Below are 5,182 nucleotides of genomic sequence, written 5' to 3'. Positions count from 1 at the left end.
AATCAAGATGTGCAATATGAGGACCAATCTTGAGGTCACTTCGGCATTATTCTTTGGAAATTAAAATGAACAGTGAGTTGGAATGGAATTTCGTCAAAACTTGATCATGTTTTGGAAAATTTCTCTATTTAAATTCTATTAGATTACTACCTTTTTTCTAATCAGAAAGTTGGGGTTGAGAGGACGGCTCCCTTTTTATTAATTAGAAAATTATCCACAAAAGTATTTACATGTAACATCGTCCAGTAAAATTTTCGCTTGTTCTGGAGGAATGGCATTAGTATCATCGACTACATAAAACAAACTTTCATAAGTACCCAATTGGGCTAGTCTAGTTTCAACTTGAATGTACAAGTACTTAAACTTAACTATGGTGCCCATACCCATGGGCATTCTTTAATTAACTTCTAGCAATTAAATAAGCCGGCACCAAAGCTCTTCATCACTATAAATAGGAGTCATTGTTGCCTAGGGACTTTCCACAACCATATCTGCACTTCCCTCAAATAGTAAAAAAATGGGATCTGTATTGGCTGAGAAGCCTCATGCGGTTATCATCCCATACCCAGTGCAGGGGCACATAACTCCCATGCTCAAACTAGCAAAATTCCTTCATCTTAGAGGCTTTCACATCACCTATGTGAGCACCGAGTTCAATCACAGACGCCTACTAAGTTCAATAAGGTTTTGAACGATTTCCAATTTGAAACCATAACCGATGGACTTCCATCATCACGTTCCGATGCCACCCAAGATATTCCAACACTATGCAACTCTATAAGGAAGAATTTCTTGGCTCCATTCCACGACCTCTTAACGAAGCTTAATGATTCATCTGATGTTCCTAATGTCACTTGCATAGTGTCAGATGGCCACATGAGCTTCACGCTACAAGCTGCGGAAGAGCTTGATATTCCAGAGGTAGTGTTCTTTACAACTAGTGCATGTGGTCTCATGTGCTACTTTTACTTCTCCGAGCTCGTCAAGAGAGGCAATGTACCACTTAAAGGTATACCTGATCACCTTTTTGCTAGTCTTATCAGATTACCCTCATCAAACAGACATGATCCCGACTAGTATTAACATATTTTCTAATCAAGGTGGTTCGGTTCAAATAGGTCTGATATATTTGAAAGAAAAATCAGAAAAATTACCAAAATAATATTGATTTTATTTTTTACTGTCAAATGATAGTATTTTTTTCAAAAATTACCAAAAACAATTTAAAACACTAGACTGTCTAACGTTTTCAGAAATCGTTGTATTGCCCTCCATTTTAGCATTCAATCTTTATAGTCCTCTACATAAAACAGTCGACTGTCAAGTGATTTTATAAAAACGTTGCGCAATCTAATGATTTATATATAGTTATTGTTCTGAAACAAGGTGGGAAACTAAAACGTTTAACAGTCCAACAATTTCAGAAAATGTTGGACTGTCCAAAGTCTTAAATGGCTTTGTATATTTTTTTTGAAAAATTACTATTTTCAGGTAAGAAATAATAATAATAAATCAACATTGTTTTCATAACTTATCATTAGTTTTTACGGAGTTGATGGCTCAACCTTCGAGCTGATTGCCCTTCATGTTTCTGAGTGATTTTTTTCTCACAGCCCGAAACCCAACTGACAGATGGCGCAAATGACGTAAACAATAGAGAGGAAATTTCTCTCTTGGGCACGGTGAAAAAACGAATTTTTTTTATTAAATCACCTTGTGGCATTCAGAAACGTGATCCAATACCAAGGTGTAGCAGAGGATGAGATTCCATGAATTTAAAAATAAAAAATGAAAAAATAGTTATTTTTCACTGTTAAATTTTAATTTTAAATTTGAGTACTCGGTAGCCGTCCATTTTCAACACCTTGGATCAAGCTGGAAAAAACTTTCGTTTTTTGAATTTTTTTTAATGAAATCTTGAAGGCTGTGGTGTTTGATTACTAATATTTTTTTGCTAAATGAACAGAATTATATAATAAAAAAAAAAAAAAAATACAAAAGGATTGGAAACCAATCTTATCACCCCAGTAACATTTTTTCACAATTATAGGAAGCATTGCCACATCAGAATTGGAAAAGGAATTCAAAGAATGAAGACACTTGCTAAGGCATCAGCTATACTGTTTCCTTCTCTCCAAACATGATTCACCTTCCAACACAATGTGAAAAAAGCCCAAATTTGACGGCTTTGGGCCATCAAATTTCATAAAATTCAACGGATCAAAAGGTCAAATTTTTCATTGTCAAAATTTTTTTTTTCAGGTCAAAACTGTCAAATTAATGAAAGATGGGAAAAATTCAACAACTCTAAACCATTAAATCTAGGAATATCAAGAATTTCGACGGTCCTAGACCGTCAAAATTTAGTTTTTATAATTCGTGGGTCTTGGCCTGTCAATTTTTTTTGTCAAGTTTTCTAATTTTTACATAGTGTAAGTAATCATAGAGAGGGATGCTCGATTACCAATATGATGATCCATGTAAGCCCCACAACCCTGTTTTAAATCAAAATTCATGGCAGAGGATGTGTGGGCAGGAGAGAGAAATTTTCTTTCTATTGCTTACGTCATCCGTGCCATATATCAGTCGAGTGTTGGGCTGTGAGCAAAATCACTCGCTGATATATAATCAGGGAGGGGGCCTTTAAACCCAGCTTACCAATCAAAAGAAGAAAAATCATTCATGTTTCTATGAGCCATATGAATTGCTACGTTGGTAAAAATGACACCACAACCCTCCAGATTTTGTGGCATGATTGAGTTTGATAATAAAAAAAATCATTTTTTGAGTCAATCTTGACTTTGAAACTTGATGACCATTGAACTTCTAAATTTAAAATTCAAATCAAATGGTTAAAAAATGCTTGTTCCCAACAAAATAAAATGGAGTTCAAATAATTTTATGCTCGACATTCATGTGGCACAGTGTCAGCTAGTCGTTTTTTTTTTTTTTTTTTTTTTTTTTTTGGTGTCACATGGACATGCAATCCAAATAGATAGGTGCCCCTTCAAGTTGCATAACTCTTAATAATTATTATCATCTTACACGCAGATGAGAGCTACTTAACACCATAATCGACAGGATACCAGGGATGAAAGGAATCCCGCTGATAAAGTCCCATAAAGCCATTTTTGGGATCGTAATTACACAAGGCTTATCAAGACATGATTGTTATTTCTATTTAAATAAAAGCAAATTGTATTAATTTGCCAAATTATTGAAGCTAATAGAATTTCTAACTATTTGCAGGTAAAAATAGCAAAGTTGGAGACAAAGAATATTGAAATAATTTTTGTTGTAATGCTCAGGCCAAAATAGAGCATCCAACCAAAGCACAAATCCCAATGTTGCCACGTCATCACTCCGTCACATTTTTGTGGGGCATTGTAGTAATCTCGAGGAGTTGTGTCTCGAGATTTGTGTTGAGCATTCCAAACTCTTTGGCCATTGCAACGGTAGACGCTTCTCAAATCAACTATCACAAAAGATTACCCGAAAATCCGAAAAGAAAATTTATAAATGAGGGGTTGTCCGAAAGGAAGGGCCCATCTTCTTCTTCCTAATTTCACTCTGTATTTTTTTTATTTTTCATTGAGAGAAAGAATCCTTATATAAGTGAGAGCACAAGAATTGTTTCTTTTACCTTTCTTCTTCTTACACCATTGTAGTTGATCATACTTTCAAAAAAGTTAGGAATCAAATTGCAACACAAATTGTCTCATTTTCTTCTCCATCTTATTTTCTCTATTTTACTATTACTGTAATTTGTTCATCGCAATGACCGGCTAGACTCTCAATAAAGAGGTCGATAATGCCTAAGCAAGTCTATTTTTATCTTGTTTAAGCAATTCTATTATACTTGTTTTAATTGTACTTGTGTGAAGTTTATTAAGTTTGGATTATCCAATTTGTATTGATTGTTCTCACTTTGATGATTCATGCTTAGATGAGTTCAAGCTTAATCATGTTTAGTGACAACTTGAGATAGAAATCTGATAAAAGTACATTGATTCACAATTCACACACATTTTCGGATTCATCTAAGAGTATTAATCGAATGATCCTCCAATCCACAAATAATGGTTTGTTGTGTGGATTGAAACTGAATTAGAGTTGCTTAGCTTATTGTGTGGATTGAAATTAAATTAGAGTTGATCTCTCTAACTTTTACCTTGCTTTAATTTTATTTCTTATTTTAATTTCATTATATTTCTTAGCTGCAATTTTCTTTCTCTGTTTTAAAATTATTTTTAAAATATGTTTTGGTTTCAAAGTTTTATTTTAACATTTGTTCAATTTTACATCTGCAATCATACTACAATTCGAACACCGGCTAAGGGATCTTTAATCTTATGTGAAAACACTGGATCCGGATGATATCATGTTCAACTACAACATAGAACAAGCCAAGAACAGTATGAAGGCCAAGGGCCTCATACTTAACACTTTCGACGATTTAGAGCATGAAGTCTTAGAAGATTTTCGATCCAAGTTCAATCAAGTCTACACCATAGGTCCTTTACAATTGCTCGATTGTCAGCTACACGAAAGTGAATTGAAATCAATTGGATCAAATTTGTGGAAAGAAGATGTGGAGTGTCTCGAGTGGTTGAATAAAAGAGACCTAACTCGGTCGTTTATGTTAATTTTGGAAGCATTACGGTTATGACACTCCAACAGTTGAGCGAATGATCATGGGGGCTTGCTAATAGCAAGGTCCCCTACTTATGGATTATTTGACCCAATCTAGTCCCTGGTGAGTCACCAATTCTATCGGAAGAATTCATCGAGGAGACTCGGGAGAGGGGACTACTAGCAAGTTGGTGTCCTCAAGAGCAAGTACTATCCCATCATTCGGTCAGAGGGTTCTTAACGCATAACAGGCAGAATTCAATACTAGAAAGCATATCAGAGGAGGTACCCATGATATTTGGCCATTCTTCGCAGAGCAACAAATGAATTGTCGATATGCATGCACCCATGGGGCATTGGTATGGAGATCAACAGCGATGTCAAAAAAGATGAAATCAAGAGGCTTATTAGGGAATTAATGGAGGGTGACAAAGGGTGGGAAGTGAGAAAGAAGGCCTTGGAGTGGAAGGAGAAAGTACATATGTCAATTAAAGGAGGAGGAACTTCTTATGTGAACTCACAGAGGCTGGTGAAGAATTTGCTTCTTTAG

At 35.1% G+C, this 5,182-nt stretch overlaps 1 pseudogene; it reads left to right on the top strand.

Annotated features, from left to right (window-relative positions):
- Positions 1-517: 517 nt before the first annotated feature.
- LOC147406820 (7-deoxyloganetin glucosyltransferase pseudogene) lies at positions 518-5,182 on the top strand (annotated as a pseudogene).

Source organism: Akebia trifoliata, chromosome 3 (genome assembly GCF_017979445.1).
Source record: "Akebia trifoliata isolate Shusen 1 chromosome 3, ASM1797944v1, whole genome shotgun sequence".
Classification (NCBI taxonomy): domain Eukaryota; kingdom Viridiplantae; phylum Streptophyta; class Magnoliopsida; order Ranunculales; family Lardizabalaceae; genus Akebia; species Akebia trifoliata.
Note: the sequence above shows the minus strand (reverse complement) of the source record. Positions and strands in the feature narration are given on the sequence as shown.